Raw genomic sequence first — 21,907 nt, 5'->3', positions numbered from 1 at the left:
TTACATCTCAAGGTCTTGAGACAGTGAAAAGTCCTTGCTCTCATGGTGGCTATTTGTGTTGATTCTACATAGTATTTGCTATAATTTTAAATTATGTAACTATCCTTATTTGTTTAGTGCCTGCCTCCTCACTTTTCTAGGGTTCTATGAAGCAGGGATTCAATCCATTTTGTTTATTACTATGTCTAATACGGGTAGGCCAAGCATCATAGATTTCAACAAAGATATGCTAAAAAAGATGGATACATAAATGCATAAATGACATAAACAGATAATTGACAAATAACAGACCAATCATTTATGGCTTTCTTTTCTTCTTTATCATAATCCTTTTCTTTCTTCCTTGGAAACCTGGGGCACTAAATGATTTACATTTAAAATACCTTTTCCCAGAGTGGTCTAATTTTGAGCTGAGCTCTTGCATTAACAACAAAAAAATGCTTTCTAATATAGACACTCAAGACTGATAACATTGTCTAGGCACATTTGATAAAGACTTAATTTCACACATCACAAATGATCAGCATCAAATTGTCAGAGTCATATTTCATACCTTCTTCATGGAGACCTTTAATCTTCTTAGCCCACTTTCGCAGTCCACTACTCTGAAACAAGGCTCAGTTAGAGCTTAATGAGGGGGAAGAAATGGTTAAATGACAAAGCAGAAAGTGAATGGTCACTCTAACCACTGATTTCAGGAAGGGACACATGTCCCAGAAGTTGCTGTAACTTCAGATTCAAAGTAAGCATTGTCTTGGGAAGCCACGTTTGGGCACCATATGCCCCAATGTTATCCGCAAAGACTCTGAATGCAGGCTACAAAACATGCTGAAACCCAATCGCCAGTATCTGCAGGGATCCCATGTTCTCTCCGTTTCAAAGGCCAACATTCTTCAGAAGTTCAGGAGCTAAATCATTTCATCAAAATGACACAGTAGGTTTCTGAGAGGCAGTTGGAGTAAGAGAATTATCAGTTCTGCAATATGTCACCTTTCTGCTGGGTGACTCTGCCCTTCAACGAAAAGCAGCAATTCCATCTGTAGATTCTACTTGCTGATATTGCTCAAATATATCTTATCCTCTTTATCCCCATTGACTGTTTCTCTTGGTGAGATTTCCATTATCTTCCAGATGAATGATTATTAGAATAGACTTCAGGAGACCTCCCTCCATCTTCTTTCTTTCTCACAACATAGCTTCCACATCAGCACCAGGAAATTCTTTCTAAAATAAAAATCTGCAGTTCTTTAAATCATCCCTTTCTGAATAGCACAGGCATTTTAGCATGTCAAAAAAGTCCTTAAATTTGGAAACCTACCACATTTCCCAACATTTTACATACATGTAGACTCAGTTCTAAAGGGATCACATGAAAAATCTCCCCTGAACACCCTGAATGCCAATGACTCTTTCCACCTCTGTCTTGTTACAGTTTATATGCTCTCTCCATCACATCAGCCATTAATTACTCTGACCCCTTCATTTGTTCTCCTGACTGTATTTCCAAACCATTAATCCCTTGAAATTTGTGATGCATATTGCTCATGAGTCTTTACATGGATCCATTTTTTTCTGGAACTGGCCAAGTTCACTCCCACATCTTCAATCACTGAGCTGAGTATGGAGCTATGCTGATCTGGTCTGGATTCGAAGATGTTTGGGTATGAACTGGCAATAGCTAGTCTAGAAGGGCTTTGACTAGTACAAGTGGGCCCTCCCCTGTGTTCTATCTCATTATCCAGTAGGCTAGCCAAACTTATTCTCACAGCTGTGGCAGGACTCCAAAGCATTAAAACTATTCAGTCTCTTGAAACCTAAACTCAGAACTGGCCAACCTACATTCCCTCTACCTTCTATTAATGACAGCTCAGAAAGGCAGCCCGGATGGCAGAGTTGGGGAAATATACTTTGTCTCTTGATAAAAAGACCTACAAAGTCACATTGCAAAAGACATAGCTAAAGGGAGAGGTAGAAAATTGTGGTCATTTTTGTACAGTGCAGTGTACAGTGAGTAAACCAAGACATTCTTAAACATTTTTATGTTTCTCCCCTGATCATCTATGAGAATACTTGGCAAAGAGCAGTGAACTACTTATTAATGTTGGTTCAATTTGGCTGATTTATAGTAGTTATTATAATTTATTTGTAATTGTTAAAAATTCTTAAAAACAGGAAATATTTGCAATGATACTTATAGTTAGACAACTGTTTTATGAAAGAGTTGAATAAAAAGAGGTGTTATGAATTACCACAAAACTGTATAATAGTTAATATTTCATGGATTGTATGCCATGGGCAGTAGATATTTCAGTTCCTATTTTGTAAATGAGGAAAGGGGGGCTCTGAGAAGTTAAAGAAAGGGCCAAGGTCATGCAGGTGGTCTCTGGGAGGACCCAGGACTCAAAAACACAGGTCTTTTTAATTTTACTGTAAGTGCTGTGCTTTCTCTCTGTATCCCTTTGATATTTAATATTATATTTAAAGTGACTTACATCTAACCATGGATATACTGGCCATTACCTTACTGCGAAAAATTGTCAAGAAAGGCACATCTATGTAAGAGATTAAATTATGTGCAAATCTTTTCCAGTTTATTCACTAGTGCAAGGACAGAAACCAAGTTCTTTTGCAGACCTTGTTACCATTTATACTTTCAACAAATTTCACATTCTCCATTCAGTTGATAGGATGATGCTTTATGCAAGAATGCCAATCAAAAGTCTGAAAAAGTTTATTTCTCTGAAAAAAACACCACCCTAAAAAGTGGGGAGTGGAATATTTTTCTTATCCTTAAAATTTTCAACTCTTTGTTAATACAAAAAGCTGAAAATATTTCAAGTCAAACATGGCCACCTACCATCTAGCTGAGTTAGTTTATTTAGTAATCTCCTTATCAGCCAAGCAGCTAGAAGTCTAGATAAGTCCTCTTTGTAAGAAGCCAGTGTCAACTTGTTTCCAGATAATAGTAGTGCAAAAATATATATATATTGGAAAAGAAGGTTCATCAGTAGGAATTAATTTGGGAGTTTTGCTGGCATGCACTGAACTCTCAGTACTGGTGAGTTTATCATCCATTGAACCAACTGGATACTTAGAGGATACTCAGTGTATTGTCTACTGGGATACATTGTTTTAGTGTGTGATTTCCAAAGTGTTTTCTGCCCAGGAGTTTATTAAATTTCTAAAAAGTGCCACTGCTGTGTTTTACTTTATGCCACTTGCAGACTTGCCTGCAAATTGATTTTTTTTCATTTGTAAATGGAAACTTAATTGAAATACACTAGGAGAGGAATGGTCTAGTTAAAAAAATCCTTTCATAGTATGAAATTACTTTTTCTCTTGAGAATAAGTATTCCTTAATACATCTATGTTGTGAATTTAAATTTTCATACAATGAGTTTCATATGCTTGGGCTTATTTGTGTACCTGAGGGTACCTGGAAAAAATATATTAACATCAATTTAATAATAAGCCTTTCCAGAATACCTCCCACACCATGTAAGAATTTTGCTGATTAAAAACATTGGACTTATTATTGAAGTGATTATGTATACCTTTATCTACTTCATTAATTAAACTGCTATTATTGAGAGTTAAATGTCTCTCCAACCCATCCTCTGTATGGCTCTAGAAGGCAATACATGATTAAGGCAGAAAATTTGTTAAAGTAAATATATCAACTTAAACATTAGCTCTACATGATCATTCAGATATTTCTTAGACTCAGTCAGATGTGGAAGGCAGTTATGAATAAGATAATGAGTTTAGGAGTTGGGCAATCCATGACAAGTCTTGTCCCTTCTTTGTGTACCAGTTAGCTCATGGGTAAAGGGCTTGGCACAGACCTGGGGTGTTGTATTCATCCCATAACCAGGTTGTTATTGCCACATTTACATGTGTCATTGTTAATACTCATACTTTCTCAGAGATCATGTTATTCACTCCTTGTGCGAGTCAGTGGCCAAACCTAGGCTGGTGACAATAAAGGCAGGCTCTACTGCTCTTTGCAGCTTCCTCTTTCCCTGGTATAATCATTTCCTTCTTGATCTCTGGGGAGTCTGATTTCATTCTTGGGCTTAACTGCATCATAGCACTACTATGTCTATGTTGTCTTGGAGTCTATAGTCACTCATCATGAAACAAACAGGGAGCCTGCTTATCTTTAAAGCAAGAATGTGGGTTCCACATCCTTTTTGCATTCAATTGCTCAGGCTGTGAAGTAAGATGCTGTTCCCCTTACTAATTGTATGATTTCTCATCTTTGAAATAGAATTCAAAAACTTAATCTTGGAGTTGTTAGAAAGAGTAAATAAATATTAAATATAAATATCTAGTAGAGTGCCTAGTACATAGACAGCACATGATAAATGATGATGGCAGTTATTATTTTCAAAAGGGAATGCTTATCATATCCCACACCGAGATTCCAATTATCTGCTCTTTCCTTAAAGAGATTCTGATTCTGAGATTCCTTTGTGTTCATGTCAATTTTTCACCTTCAGACATCTATAATAACTTCCATTTATTAGTATTCATAGTTGTAGTGATTTTGGAGGAGTTTTTTTTTAATGTGTTTTATGGTCCTATTGAAACAAAGACCTGTTTAATCTTGCCAGAGATATATAGTGAAAATAAAACTAATAAGTTTTCACTGTGTTCAAAACTTATGATTTCAGGCTATTTTTGATCTGTTTTATCTTGCCTCTTTAGTTTCATTGCCTGCATGTTATGTATCCTTGCTTTGAATTCAGTGAATGATGTATATTTCTCTAAATGTGTCTTACTCTTTCAGACTTCGCTGTTTTTCGTAGTTTATTTTGAATGTATTTTCTCCTTTTATTCTCTCAACAATCTACTTAAGTTTTTTTTGTCTTTTGTCCAGTTTCTTCAAAGGTAATAGTTTGAAACTATAATATAAATTCCTACCAGGATATTGACATTGCCAGCTGAGCTACAGAACACTGCCATCATCACACAGATTCCTCAGAGTGACCTCTTACAGCAACACTCTCATTTGCCCTACCCTGCTCCCTTCTTTCCCTCCTGCTGGCCAAAATCTGTTCTCCATTTCTACATTGTTATCATCTCAAGAATACTATTTATTAGTTTTCTATTGTTTATTCTATTATGGTTGTCCCAATTTTTTTCCTTCTTGCCCCTCTCCACCCAGCCCACTCCTCTCAACCACAGTCCATCCCCTCTCCATTGTCCATGTCCATGAGTCATTTATACATGTTCTTTGACTAGTCCCTTCCCCCTTCCTTCCACATACCACCTCTCCCTTCTCCCCTCCTAAGGCTATCAGTCTGTTCCATGTTTCCATGTCTCTGGTTCTATTTTTCTCATTAGTTTATTTTGTTCATTAGATTTCAGTTATAAGTGAGGTCATATGGTATTTGTCTTTTGCCAACTGGCTTATTTCACTTATTATGGTAGTCTCCAGTTCCATGCATGCTGTTGTAAAAGTAGGACTTCCTTCTTTCTTTTTGCTGTGTAGTGTTCCATTGTGTAAATGCACCACAGTTTTTCAATTCACTCATTTACTGGTGGGCACTTTGGGCTGTTTCTAACACTTAGCTATTTGTAAATAGTGCTGCTATGAACACTGAAAGGGTGCTTAAGTTCTTTTGAATTGTTATTCCAGGATTCTTGTGGTATATTCCCAAGAGTGGAATCACTGGGTCATAAGGCAGATCCATTTTTAATTTTGGGGGGAAACTCCATGCTGTTTTCCATAGTGGCTGTGCCAAGCTGCATTCCCACCAATAGTGCAAAAGGGTTCCCCTTTCTCCACATCCTCACCAGCCCTCGTTCTTTGTTGATTTATTAATGATACCCATTGTGACAGGTGTGAGGTGATATCTCATTTTAGTTTTACTTTCAATCTCTCTGATGGTTAGTAATGTTGAGCATTTTTTCATATGTTTGTGGGCCATCTGTATCTCCTTGGAGAAGTGTCTGTTCAGGTCTTTTGCCCAATTTTTTAACTGGGTTGTTTGTCTTCCTGGTGTTGAGTCTCATGACTTCTTTACATATTTTGGAGATTAAACCCTTGTCCAATATATCATTGGCAAATATATCCTCCTATAGAGTCAGTTCCTTTTTGTTTTGATCATGGTTTATTTGGCCATGCAGAAATGTTTTAATAACATGTAGCCCCATTTGTTTATTTTTTCCTCTATTTCTCTTGCCCTAGGAGATATATTGGAAAAAAAAATATTGCTACATGAGATGTCTGAAATTTTACTGCCTATGTTCTCCACTAGGACTTTTATGGTATCATGAATTATATTTAAATCCTTTATCCATTTTGAGTTTATCCTGGTGTGTGATGAAAGTTAGTGGTCTGGTTTCCTTTTTTTGCATGTACCAGTCCAGTTCTCCCAATGCCATTTGTTGAAGTGACTGTTTTTACTTCACTGTATGCTCATGTTCCCTTTGTGAATATTTATTGACCACGAGGCATGGGTTTGTTTCTGGGCTCTCTATTCTGTTCCATTGATCGATGAGTCTATTCTTATGCCAGTACCAGACTGTCTTGATTACAGTGGCCTTATAGTATATGAAGTATTGTGATCCCTCCAACTCTGTTCTTCTTTCTCAGGATTGCTGAGGCTATTCTGGGTCATATTTGGTTCCATATAAATTTTTGTAATATTTGTTCTAGATCTGTAAAATATGCCATTGGTATTTTAATAGGAACTGTGTTAACTCTGTAGATTTCTTTGGGTAGTATGGACCTTTTAATGACCTTAATTCTTCCAATCCATGAACATGACATATGCTCTTATTTATTTGTATCTTCCTCAATTCCTTGCTTCAGTGTTCTATGGTTTTCCAAGTACAGGTCTTTTACATCCTTGGTTAAATTTATTCCTAGGTACTTTTTCTTGTTGCTATAGTAAATGAGATTTTTTCCTATTTTCTCTTCTGGTAATTCATTGCTGGTGTACAAGAATGCCATCAGTTTCTTAATACTACTTTGTATTCTGCTATTTTGCTGAATTCATGTATTAGGTTGAGTAGATTTTTGGTGTAGACTATAGGGTTTTCTATGTACACTATCATGTCATCTGCAAATAATGACAGTTTTACTTCCTCCTTTCCAATTTGGATGCCTTTTATTTCCTTTTCTTCTCTGATCACTGTAGCCAGAACTTCCAATACTATGTTGATTAAGAGAGGTGAAAGCAGGCACCCTTGTCTTATTCCTGATCTTAAGGAAAACAATTTTAGTTTTTACCCATTGAGTATGATTTTGGCAGTGGGTTTCTCATATATGACCTTTATTATGCTGAGATTTGCTCTCTCTGTTCCCACTTTGCTGAGCATTTTTATTGTAAATAGGTTATGGATTTTGTCAAATGCCTTTTTCAGTATCTATTGATATGATCATGTGATTTTTGTTTCAGAATATTGATGTGATGTATTACATTTATCAGTTTGCGACAAATGTACCATCCTTGCATCCCTGGGATGAATCCCACTTGATCATGGTGTATGATCTGTTAAATGTATCTCTGGATCTGGATTGCCATTATTTTGTTGAAAATTTTAGTATCTTTGTTCATCAGAGATATTGGCTTGGAATTTTCTTTCTTTGTTTACCTGGTTTTGTAATTAGGATAATACTGGCCTTGTAAAATGAATTTGGTAGTCTTCCTGTTCTTGAATTTTTTGGAATAGTTTGAGAAGGATGGGTGCCAGTTCTTCTCTGAATGTTTGGTAAAATTCACCTGTGAAGCCATCCGGTCCAATGCTTTTATGTGATGGGGTTTTTGATTACTGCTTCAGTTTCACTTGTTATTAGTCTGTCCAAGCTTTCTTCTTGATTCAATTTTGGGAGATTGTGTGTTTCCAGAAATTTGTCCATTTTACCTAGGTTGTTTAATTTCTTGGTATGTAGTTGTTCATAGTAATTTTTTATAATCCTTTGTATTGCTGTGGTATTGGTTGTTACTTCTCTTTCATTTCTGATTTTATTTATTTGGGCCTTCTCTTTTTTTTTTAAGAGAGTTAAAGGTTTGTCAATTTTGTTTATCTTTCCAAAAACCAGATCCTGGATTCATTGATTCTGTGCATTTTTTTGTTTGTTTTTTTTAGTCTCTATGTCATTTAATTCTGCTCTGATCTTAATTATTTCCTTCCTTCTACTTTCTGGGCTTTGTTTTTGCTCCCCTAGTTCTTTTAGATGCAGAGTTTTGTTGTTTATTTGAGATTGTTCTATTTTCTTTAGGTAGGACTCTATTGTTATCTACTTCCCTCTCAGGACTGCCTTCGCTGTGTCCCATAGGTTTTGGGTTGTTGTTTGTTCATTTTCATTTGTTTCCTGATACTTTTTTATTTCTTTCTTGATCTCATTGTTAATCCAGTCTTTATTTAATAACATGTTATTCAGTCTCCATAAGTGTGAATTTTGTTGAATTTTTTCTTTGAGGATAGTTCCTTGGATTGTGATTCAAGAAGAGGCTTGATATCATTTCAATTTTCTTGAATTCATTAAAGCTTGTTTTGTGTTCTACCATGCAGTCTATCTTTGAAAATGATCCATGTGTGTTTGAAAAGAATGTATATTTTGCTTCTCTGGGATGAAATGTTCTGTAAATATCAATTAAATCAATTTTACCTAGAGTGTTGTTCAATGCCACAATATCCTTGACTCTGTTTGGAAGATCTATCCATTGTTGACAGTCGGATATTAAAATCCCCTGTGATAACTATATTACTGTTGATTTTCTTAAACTCCTCCAAGACTTTTCTTATATATTTAGATGCTCCTTTGTTGGGTGTGCATATGTTTACAAAGATTATATCCTCTTGTTGGACCACTCCCTTCAGTATTATGTATTGACCTTCTTTGTCTTTTCTTAGGCCTTTGCTTTGAAGTCAGTTTTGTTTGATATAAGTATTGCTACCCCTGCTTATTTTTATGGCCACTTTTCTTAGAATATTTTTTCCATCCTTTCACTTTCAGCCTGTATAGATCTTTTGTTCTGAGATGGGTCTCTTGTAGACAGAATATATGCATATTGTGTTTTCTTATTCACTCAGCTACTATATACCTTTTGGTTGGAGCACTTAATCCATTTACATTTAAGGTTCTTATTGATAGGCACTTGTTCATAGCCATTTTTCCCTTTCTACCCATATTCCTCTCTCTCTCTCTCTCTCTCTCTCTCCCCCTCTCCTCCTCCTCCTTCTTAAAGCAGTCCATTAGAGATTGGTCTTCCTCCTGTAACTCTTCCCATACCACTGACTGATCTACGTTATAGCACTATTCCATTGACATTGAACTTGATACTCTGCCTCATTATACTGTCATCTTATAATGCAGGATCTATTCTGTTTTAGATTTTATGTTGCCTCTGACTACTAGCATAGTGCCTAGTCCATACTAGGGTCTCACTTTCTCCCTGGCTCTCTTTTTTTTTCCCTTTCCCTTTCTTTGTGTGTGTGTGTGTTCACATACTTTGTTTTAATGAAGAAGTTGCTCAATGTCATACGGATTTTTTCCCTCTTACAGTTACCATACTCCAGGGTAAATACTACATAATGTAAACTAATTAGAACAGTTCTCACCTTACTATTTAGTTTGTGGACACATATTCCCAGGGAATAGGCAGATATTGGAATAGATATTTTCTCTAAATGGTACAATATGCATTCACAGTTGTAAAATCAATACACCATTTACTGAGAGTTAGCTTTATCTGTTGTGTGTACTGTATTGCAAGTGACATTACACAAATGCAATTGAGCCTGACCTTCCAGTTTATGAAAATTGTTCAATGAAATGATTTCTTATTCATACTATGTAATAGAACCCCAATAAATAAGATAATCTTGAGATTTAATTCAAGAAAAAATATTTAATAAAATTTTTCTGTTTAGATTCTTGGGAATTTCAGACAGTTACTGTTGCATTGAAGTTGAACATATGCTATACTATTGAAATGAATAATTATTGCTAAAAATGCCATTGAAATCTAATAGGTTCAAAATCTGTTTGAGTTAGTTTTCTATTAGAGTTGTCAGTTTGGTTTGCAGAATGATATTACTATTTTTAAATATTTAATCACATTATAGAATAATATAAAATACTCTTATAAATTGGTCTTCACTCATAGCTTATAAGTAATTAGAAATCATTTCAAACATTGACTTCCCTGATCACATTTTTAACTTAAAAATATTGCTGATGACCAAGGAAGCTTTATACACACACACACACACACACACACACACACAGAAAAATATGTTTGAATGTGTGTGTTTGTATCAGCAGTTACCTTTTCATCATGTATGCTCCAATTTATTTAATAGTTTTGCATTGCTCATTCTAACCTTTGTCTGCAAGCATGCATTTTTGGATTCTTATACACTTATTACCCATACAAGCTAGAACTATGAGGTTTTCAATTCTTTTGTGTTAAAATAAATTTCTATGTCCAGAATTTTTTTGTTTATCACATACCTTAAGACGTAGAACATTAACAGTACCATTGAACTTCACTTCTGAATTATCTTTTACTTACCTTCTATTTTTAATTTACTACATTTGTATCATCTTTAGGAAACTTTATATAAATGTGTCATGCTGGATATATTGGTTTCCACTTTTTATTAATCTAGAATTAGCTTTATGAGATTCATACATATTGAAGCATGTGACTATAATTCATTATCGATTCTTTACAGTATATGTGAAGCTTCAAATTTACATGACAATGAAAAAGTGCTTTCTAAAAGTTTTACCATTAATTACACCTATGCCAGAATAATGTAAGTTACTGTTGCTCTATAAATGTGCCCATGCTGAGTATGCTGCACATTCCAAATAATAACAACCATGGTGAAAATGAAAATGGTATTTACTGTGGCTTTCATTTCCTTTTTATTAATGAAAGTGAGTACAGTATCTCTCAAATATTTAGTGATTATTCTGGTTTCTTATTTTGTAAAACGTCTGTTTGTGTCTTTTGCCTATTGTTCTATAGGTCTGGTTTTCTTTATTTTTTTTACAACAGTACTAATTGTAGCATTACTTTTTTCTATTATTAGTATTAATTTCTTTCTTTGAATGTGTCTCTAATATCCTCTAGTTTGAGGCTTGTGTTGTCACTCTCTTTATGGTAACTTTGGAAGAACATAAATTGTTAAATTTAATGTGGTTGTATCTATCAATGTTTTCTTTATAAATGTTGTTTTGTGTGTCTTACCTTAACTAATTGTCAATACCACACAATAAAAAATATTCATGTATATTTTAAAAATAATATTAGATACCATTAAAAGTTTTAATTGTATAATCTGTATGATGTGTGGTAGGGATTATTTTATATTTTTTCATATTAACCAATTTTATTTGCACCATTACTGCATTTACTAAATAATATATTCTTTCATTTGTTGTTTCATTCCTTCTATATATAGTTTCCCATATATTCATGGGTTTACTTTCTAATTGCTTTGCTATGTTTTAATATTTATTTCTATTTTTACATTAATGCCTCTAACAATCCATAAATCAATTATTGTAGCTGTCTATCTTAAATACAGATGGGGAATAGTCATCGATCTTACTTAGCTTCAGAGGTGTAAAGGTCACCCTAAGCCCTCTGTTTTCTTACATAAAATTGTTCAAATCTTTTGTTAATTGTCAAATAAAATCTATTTGAATTTTGATTGGGATCCTATTAAATACTATATCCATTGATTAATTTGTAGGAAAATGAATTATTGGGCCTCTCCTCTAGAATGTGGCTTGCCTCTCCATTTATTTAGGTATTTTTTGTAGTTAATTTTATTTTACATCTCTACATCTTTATTTTACATCTCTACATCTTTACATCTGAGGTAAATTGACACACAATAAACTACATGTAGCTAAAGTGTGCAATTTGATAAACTTTGACATATGTATTTCAACATATGTTTGACAACAAAACCACTGCCACAACCCAAAAAATAAACATATCCATCATTCTCAAAAGTTCCATCTCACACCTTTCTATTCCTCCTTCCCATCTTCAATAAGTTTTTAGTTTTCTCCATGTAGGTTCCATGCTGTTACTAAAAAATGTTTCAGCATTTTCTTGGTTTGCTTTTTAATAACTCTATAATTTAGAAATAAGTTTTATCATCATTAACAAAATGTTTAATCTGTAGATTTTGTTTTCAGTTTTTGCTCCCTATTTCTTCTCTATTATGGCCCTTCTGAAATTATTTTAATTCTTCCTTATGTACATCACTTTAGGATTTTATTTAGTGAAATGTTTGTTTAATCTGCAAAATTTTTAATTTATTCTTGTCCTTAAAGGTATGTCTTTCTCAGTGTTCAATTCTTAGTTAACACCATTTATCTCATCATTTTCAATATGAATTTCCACTGTCTTTTGATTTCCATTGTTGCTGTGGGGAAGTCTATTCTCCAAATGCCTTTCATTAGACAGTGAGTCTTCTCTCCCTTTTTACTTTTAGCTTATATGTCACCAGTGATATACTGTTTATTCTGATGTGTGTAGATGAATTTCTTTTTATTTACTCTGAATAATTTACTCCTTATTTTTGTGTTTACTGAATCTAATGATATGTCTTTTAGTAAATTCTGGAATAGTTTCATCTATTAATTCTATAAATATTTCTTCTCCTATATATTTTTTCAATTACCATTTTCTGTAATGCCAATTAATGTGCAAATTTTTACTCTATGCTATATACCCCATGATCACTTTTTAAAAATATTTCATCTTTGTTACTCCTTGGACTGCATTATTTATTTTTTCTAGTTCACTTTTCATTTTGTTAACATTCTCTTCAGCTGTGTTTAATCCACTGTTTAATCCCCTGAAAATTTTTAAAGTATATTTCATTGATTATGCTATTACAGTTGTCCCATTTTCCCCCTTTGTCCCTCTCCACCCAGTACCCCCATTCCCTCTAGTAATCCTCCATCCTTAGTTCATGTCCATGGGCCATATATATAAGTTCTTTGACTTCTCCTTTTCCTATACTATTCTTAGCATCCCCCTGTCTACTTTGTACCTACCAATTATGCTTCATATTCTCCTCACCTTTTCCCCCATTCTCCCCCTCCCCCTCCCTGCTGGTAACCCCCCATGTGATCTCCATTTCTGTGGTTCTGTTCCTGTTCTAATTGTTTTCTTAGTTTTTTTGTTTTTGTTTTTGTTTTATAGTTGTGTTTGTTGTCATTTCACTGTTTATAATTTTCATCTTCTTTTATTAGATAATGAGAAATTGAGTATTTTAAATCACTTTATATAATTAAAACTCTGTTTCTTTTATAAATTAGCATATTCTAATAGTCTACTGGCTTTTTTTTAGTCCATGCTTTATATGTTTATGTATTTTGTCAGTAATTATTTTATTTTCTACATCTGAAATCATTAGGTCTAAACATATTGCAGAGTGTTTCTATTCATAATTATTTACAAATACTCTTTATTTTCTCACATATTAGATAATTTAATATTTTAAGATCATATTTTTTACTCTTTTTTTATTGATGTTGAAATACAGTTGTCTCCATTTTCCTGCCACCAATTTCCTCCACCTTACCTATGCCCACCTCCCACCCTCAATCCCACCCCCTAGCTTCGTCCATGAGTCCTTTATACATATTCATTTATGTCCCTTTCCCTTCTTTCCCACATTATTTCCCTCTCCCCTTTCCTCTGGTTACTCTCAGTTTATTGTTGAGCTCATCTTTGACTGAATCTGATATGTATAAATTTTGTGGGTTCTCAAGTGAAATTTATTTCCTTCATAGATAATTTTTATTAGTTTTTGCTATGATGTATAAATTATAACTCCCCAGAGATACTGCCATTTAATGCCTTCCCTTGGTCTTTCTCAGACCATGAAGCTGTTATGAATCCTACCTCAAGTCCGATGCACTGACCTCTAGGAACAGACTCTCAGAGAATAGCACTTGTGTGGGTGTTGTGCTTATTTTCTACTTAGCACCAGCAAATTACTGACAGACACCTTCTGGGTCCTTGTATTATCCATAGTAGATTTTTCCCTCCTACCATATGATTTTGCTAATGGTAAGACTTTTATGGGACACTGATTCATGTGAGGCAGTAGGGGTACAATGAACATTTATACCCATTTTCCTATTGCCATCTTAAAAGCCTCAGGGATCTAGTCTTTCTCATCCTGTGTGGCATTTATTGATAAAAGACCTAATATTCTGGCCCTGGCTGATGTAGCTCAATTGGTTGGTCATTGTCCCACAAACTGAAAGGTCACTGGTTTGATTCTCAGGGCAAAAGCCTGGGTTGTGAGTTTGGTCCCTGGTTGGGGCATGTGCAGGAGGCAGGCAACTGATCAATGTTTCTCTCTCACATCAATAATTCTCTCCTTCTCTTTCTCCCTCCCTTCTCCCCTCTCTAAAATCAATAAGAAAAAAATTAAAGACTTAATATTCTAGTATTACCATATGACTCAGGGCAACCTATACTGCTGAATTGGCTGGTTCTGTTGCTTTCAGCTCCCATTCTTCCTCCTCTTCATTCTTCTTCTTACATTAGCTTCTTTCTTTCTTTCTTTCTTTCTTTCTTTCTTTCTTTCTTTCTTTCTTTCTTTCTGGAACTTGAAGACTTTTCTAACATTTTTTTTCTGTGAGTTCAGTAATATGGTCAAAAGTCTGTCTAATTACTTAACATCTAGGTGTATTGAAATCAAAGGAATTTTCAAAATTATCCTGAGTGCTGCCTAGTTACACATTTTATTACTATTATTATTTTAAACCATTAAAATGTTACATTTTATAATTACTATATTTACTGTAATCACTTCAATATATATTTGATTGACCAAATTATTTCCTAGTATCTATTCTGTTGTTATTGATACATTTTACATTTTACTCTAATTTCATCTGTCATTCTATTTCATCATCTCTTTTATGCTTTCCAATATAAGAATATTATAATCCACTTTAAATGTTCTCCTTGTGTTCATAAAGTCTAATTTATCATCCAGAATAGTTTCCTGACTTTACCTTTACTTAATAATTACTGAAGTAGAAGAATAAAGAAGCATTAATTGAATAGCTTCATAAAGATATTTTTATGAATCCATTTCTTGGATTCTGTTTTATCAAGCATAGTATTCTCCCTATCATATCATTGTCACTTAAGAAACTAACTTTTAAAATATATTTCAATCTGTTTAATTTAGCCACCAGTGTCACTGAGCAGCTAACATTTCTCTAATACCTGATTGAGCTAGGTGAATGGCTTTGTAGTCACCACCCAGTTCCCACTGTGGTCAGAATAATTCTACAGCACTTTAAAATATGGGCTGAAGAACAGGGTTTTTTCAGGATGCTTAACAAGATTTACCAAGAAAATAAGATGTGGATTCTTGAATTTACCTTTATCCTCATGGAAAGGTATGTAATGCCTCTGCTTGATAGGCTACATGTATACTTTCCAGTAGAGGGACCAGAATCTTCTGATTTTATACAAAGAATATGAGAAAATGGCCTTATCAATGGGTAAACAAAAATAATACTAGGGCACCAGGCAGTCCGAGTTAATACACCATCTCTGGAAAGGCTTGTATGGAAATGTTACTGCCCCTCTTACTAGAAAAAGGAATCCCCTGGTCTTTCACAGGTTTATATTAAATATTTAGGTTTGATATTTCACCATTTTTTATTGGTAATTGTTTAAATATCACATCCTAATATAAATGGTATTGGGAAATTTGAACTAACATTTAACACCTGTCACAAAGCATTTAAAATACTAAATTTCATTTAATATTCACAGCAATACTATGAAAGGTGATATACATATTCTAAGTAAGAGTTAAAATTTCCAAAAGCATCATTTAGAAAATGTGTATCAAATTAATATAACTAATGCACTTCTGTACAGCACTTTGCATATGTCAAAGCCCCTGGTGTAAGTTACCTATCCCATTTGATTTTCACCACACCCATCTAACAAGTTGCTGGTATTGTCTCCATTACATAGAAATTAAAAATAAAGGTTAAGGAAGTGACATACTCCCAAGCTAAGTGAACAATGGCGAGCCTATAGATAGAGTACCCTGATTAAGGAGGAATTAATTCTGTACTTAGTATTGGGTTGAAACCAATTGGTAGTCATAAAATAAACATAACTCTTTCATTTATAGGTCATGTTCTGAGGCAATTTCCTTCTCCCAAAGTCTGATGAAATTTCTCATGTATTTCTCCAAATTCTTGCCAAGTTTCTGGAAAAATATGTACCATATTCCTCATAAACCACCTGACTCCAATAATAATGTCTCTGTGATCTATCATTATCTTAGAATTTTAAAGAAATGTACATCAAAACTCTTTACTGTTTGTCCTGGCTGATGTGGCTCAAGTGATTGAGTGCTGGCCTGCAAACCAAAGGGTCGCTGGTTTAATTCCCAGTCTAGGGCATATGCTTGGGTTGCAGGTCAGGTCCGCAGTTGGAGGGTGCATAAGAGGCAACCACACATTGATGTTTCTCTTTCTCTATCCTTTCTTCTCTCTCTCTAAAAGTAAATAAATAGATAAAATCTTAAAATAAATCTAAAAAAAAAACCTCTGTCTACTCTTTGCCACGCTCTAGCCAAAGCTTCACTTTTAAAAATGTCCTGAGAGTGGATATTTTACAAGAATTTATTCCTCAAGAGACTCCTAGCTCTACTTTTGTATAAAGTCAGACCACGAGAAGGTTACATGTCTGGGTCATATCATCTGCTCCATTCCCACAAAATTGCCTTAAATAACTTCATTTTCCGCCCTACCCTTGGGTTTTACAACAGGCCTGTGAATTAAGAACCAGTGATATAAGAAGGCCTTCACCTTTCTAGTAAAACTGTCATCCAGGACATGTGTTGGTTGTTACTTTGCTGAGTGGTTACAATGGCCCTCGCAGCCAATGCATCTCAGGGCTTCAAGCCAGAAAAAGCTTTGTCATTTATAATAAACAGGTCTCCCTTCTTTTGTTAGACAAATAAAACAATGTGTGGTTGGAAAAAAATACATTTAATGGTAAGTGGATGTGTGCATGTTTTTAGCCTAGCTCAACATGACCTTAACCAAATTATTAACCTTTTGTAAGCCTCAGATTCCTCTTCTGTAAAATGCAGGTTAGGAGCCCTAACCTGTAGAACTATTCTGAAGGGTAAGCACTACAATGGGCTAACCACAATGTTTTACAACTGTTCACTTTTTTGAAGTCTCTGCTCTGTGTTAGGCACTGTGCCAGTTCCCTTGCACATATGATCTTTAAATTCAGTAATACAAAGTGGTCTATTCTCTCTATTTTATAGATTGCCCAACTGAGATTTAAACAATAGAAGTAACCTGCCTGAAGTCACACGGCTAGTTGGTGGCTGAGTTGGAATTCTCAATTAGGGTTAATTGATTTCTAAATCATGCACTTTCTATTTCCCTGGACTTTTCTACATTTGTTTTCTGCTTTGTCCTATCTGTTACAAAATTTGTAGCTAAGTTACATGTTCAAGTACTGAAATTTTCTACAGCCAGGTTTCTAATACATAATTCCATGGCTCTCCCACTGTTGTACCATGGCTTGTTTTCCTTGGGAGGTATGGGTCAGGGAGAAGGCTTTCAGGAAAAAATAAAAAAAAAGTAAGACAAAGCTGAGCTTAAATGCTTAAATCTTGGCTCCACCATATTTTATCCATGTGGGTGAAATATTTCAGTTCTTGAAGTCTATTTCTCATGTGTACATATCATCTGCTTTATAGATAGGGCAAACATGATAATAGTATAAAAGGACTGCATAATTAGCATAATGGCTGGCACACAATAAGCATTCAATAAATATTACCAAATATTATTATTGTTTGATTACGTCTAATGCCTATGGCTTCTTTCCTCCATGTTTTTATAATAAACCATCTCAAATCTTATCTGGAATAAAATGGAACAATTTTTAAATTACCTAAAATTAATTATAAAATGAGTCACTTGACTTGAAAATGGGTTTAATATGGGAATTTGGAAAGTAGCAGATGTAGCAGGAACACTTTGAGGCTGTCCTAGGAACTAGAGGACTCCACAGGCCATTATTTGATTGAAATGGCACAATTATTTATAAGTAAACAAAGAAAAACAACTTTCCCAAATGCACCTTCTGGGCAGATAGACAAGACACTTGAACGGTGGCTGTCTCAGAGTCACTGGGGTCTGTCCAGAAACATCCTGTGGGTTTGGCAGCCCAAGATTTAACCCCAAAGCACCCATGTGCTTTAAGATGCTTGAGGTTCAGCAACACCCACATTCATCTAATGGGAGTTCACACTTCTCTTGTTAGCAATCTTTAGGCATTAAGAGCTGCCTCTAGTGATCATGACTAGTTCATGCCAACAACCAGAAGCGAGACCCAGGCTACTGTTCAAGAGACCTGGGTTCCATTTTTTATTTTCTCTGAACTAGAAACAGGACTTTGACTAGATTGCCTTTCCCTGGGCTTCAGGCCTTTAGCAAAATGGAGGTAATTTTTCACAGGGTTTTGTTTTGTTTTGTTCTTTTAAGATCAAATTAAGAATGGAAGTGTTACTAAATCTAGTTATCAATCAAATCTAGTTAATCACTTGTAAGCCTTTACAAGTGATTGTTTCCTCTTGGAATTAGAAAATTGCTTTTTGCAAAGGATGTGAAGTATCAAATATTTCATACCTTTATCTTAAAGTTAGAGGATGTGATGAATATTTGAAGTATCTTCTCATTAAATGAATAACAACATTTGTTACAATTCAAACAATAAAACAAATAAGCAAAAAATATAAGAAATAATGGGAGTCCTAATACTGAAAGTTACCAAAAGAATCAGAAACTGCTCACATTGATCTGGAGCATTATAGAAGACATAGGAAGAACTTGGTAAACTTTCCTGAATTTTCAATTTTATTCAAGTATTTAAGTATAAATAATTTGACATTAAAGCATGCAAATATATATCATGAAGTATAAACTATATTTGCATGTATTTTTGAGAGGTAACTTGAACCTGAACAATAATGAGATTGAGGTGAACTTCCTTGTGCTACACTCCCAAGTTCTCCTGGGGATATTGATTCAACCTCCTCTGTCCTGGGGGCTATTGTTGTAAACATACTGCAACTGTGGTGTTGCTAAAGAGGATCAGATTTGGGGACAGCTTTGCCAGGTTCAACTCTTGGCTTCATCATTTGCTACTTTGACTTCAAGTAAATGATACAACATCTCTGTGCTATTGCTTCATATGTAAAATAAGGATAATAACGCCAGTCTCATGGAGTAGTTGTGAAGATTTAATTTAATGAAAGTTATAAAGTGCATGCCACAAAGTCTGCTATACAATACAAGTGTGAAACTTAATATTATCTTCAGTCATTATCATTAGGAAGAAAAATTTTGAGTGAAAATTTCAGAACGCTATTGTTCTTTTTCTTCCAATGTGCATGTAATGAAAGATGAAAGTTATCTAATTACTGGGATCATCAAGGCTCAGGAGAAATAAATGGCCCATCTGGGAGTGAAAGAGTTAGTTGAAGAGATTTCAATGAAGAAGCTGTCTACATTCAGATGAACAGGGTTGGGAGTCAATGAAGCACCGAGAGGACAGCAAAGATGAGAAGCATTTCCATTTTTAGACCTGAAGGGACAGAGGAGGAAAGCTATTGTCAGAAGCTAGTGAATCACTGCAGCCCTGGAAGGTCACCCAATAAAATCTGACCAGAGCAAGAAGAACGGAATAAATGCCTTGACCTATCTTTTTGCCCTCTGACTTCCTGCAAGTGTCTCCCATTGGCTGAGCCCAATGGGAAAGCAGGAAGAGGATCAAAGGACCTTGGGACATATAATCAAAAGAGATCCACCTCCCAGGACACAGTCAAAGGGGAGCAGGATCATAAAGATGAAAAGAGAAAAATGGATATATTCAAATATCAAAAAATCACCAATGGTTGAAGATGGAAAAGTACTGGATCCATTGTCAATTACTTACTAACCAGGTAACATTAGATAATTTACTTAAACATTATGTCTATTTTAATATCAATGAAAAAGAATACATTCCTCATAGGGTTCTTCTAAGAAACAGGTAGCAAACACAAGGCCCAAGGGCCGAATCTGGCCCCCCACCTTATTTTATCCAGCCAGGCATCCTGTTTCTACCTGGTGGTAGCTGAGCTCTCATTTAACTGTTAAGGTGTAGTTACATTTATTTATACAGTCCTAAAATTACATTTGGCCCTTCTAAGGCAACCACAAGGCAGATGTGGCCCCTGGTGAAAATGAGTTTGACACCCCTGTTCTAAGAGAAAAACTATATATGTGTATATATGTATAACCCAGCACAATATCAGAAATATAGATATTTGATAAAAATTGGCTATTGTGATTATATCTGTTATTAAGAATCTACAGAATTCCATAATGTTGGCAGCTAATTTAAAGATCCCTCCAAAGTAGTGTATTAATTTCTTAAATAAATATTGAGTGCTTACCATGGGCAAGGAGCTTCTAGATACCTGGAATATAACAGTGAACCAAAGCAATCTGCATTCCATCATCAAAAATTTATAGTCTAACACACTGAAACACACAAATGAATATTTGAAATTCTATGAAAGAACAATGTTATGTGGAAGTATACCAGGAGGGCTCTAATGTAGTTGGATAATCAGTAAAGGCTTCTCTAAGAAGTAATTATTTAGACCAAGCACCTCAGAATGGAGAATTTGACAGTTAGGAATGAGAAGGGAGGCTGAGACTGCAGAGCATTCAAAGCAAGGCCTAAGGCTAGGATGAGTCTGGTTAGCATGAGTAACTGAGAAAAGACTGGCATGAGCACAACACTAGGGGGAAAGAGGTCGGTTGGAAAGAGATGAGGCTGAAGAAGTAGACAAGGATCCCATGCTATAGGGCTACACTATAAGCCAAAAGTTGGAAATTCAGTCTAAGTGGAAAGAAAAATCACTGAAGCATTTCAAATAAGGAACTAATATGATCTCATTTACACTTTTAAAACCTTAGCCTGTTTTTCATGTACAAAATAGGTTAGAAAGAGACAAGAATAAAAATGAAGACCAGTTAGAAAGTTACTTGAGTGGACAAGAGCAGAAGGTCACTTTGACCAGGTCAGCAGGAATTAAGTTGTCTTGATCTGTATCATTAGCTAATTTGGTCAACTAAATGGAAACATTTTCTAAAGAAAGAAAAACATAACTGCATCACGGGGTTGCTGTGAAGACTGTGTAAGATGTAGACAAACATATGCCAAAGCCCCAGGTGTGTAGTAAGTACTTTAAGAATATGACCCCTGTCTTAACTTATACCAGACTGTTGGCTTCTAGAGATTAGGTATTTATATTATTCTTGTTTGTATCTACCCAGACTCCTAGTATAGCTAGTACTTTTAGAATGTCTGAATATCACATGGTGGCAAAATATTAAACCCTTTGGGAAGAACGTTAGGAATCAGACAGAAAAAGTGTAACAAACACTTTTAACTTCCAGAACCTCGATTTGAATTTCTCCTGTTTCTTGTTTAGACTTAGATACCATACCTCCAAGGGGTCCTTAGAGGCTGCTTTGTAGATTGCTAAAGGCCATCCAAAATCCAATTTTGTTGTTGTTTGGAATGAAAGATCCTATTGCACTTACAGAATTATCTTTTAAGAACTGCAAAGTGCTTTTCAAATGAAGATGCATCCTCCTGATGAGCTAGAAGGGGAAACGATGGAACTGGGTGATTTACAAGTCTGCTTGCAGTGGGAGAGTGAATTGGCAAGACAGAAAAGGATGAAATAGCTGAGTCTCCACCCCATCCTACCATCATTCTACACTGTAAAATTTAACCTTCTTTTTCTTCAGAAATTCTTAGAATTATGTCACAAACAA

Source organism: Phyllostomus hastatus, unplaced genomic scaffold, assembly GCF_019186645.2.
Source record: "Phyllostomus hastatus isolate PE091 unplaced genomic scaffold, TTU_PhHast_1.1 phas_scaffold_317, whole genome shotgun sequence".
Classification (NCBI taxonomy): Eukaryota; Metazoa; Chordata; class Mammalia; order Chiroptera; family Phyllostomidae; genus Phyllostomus; species Phyllostomus hastatus.
The sequence above is the reverse complement of the archived record's forward strand: the minus strand, read 5'-3'. Positions refer to the sequence as shown.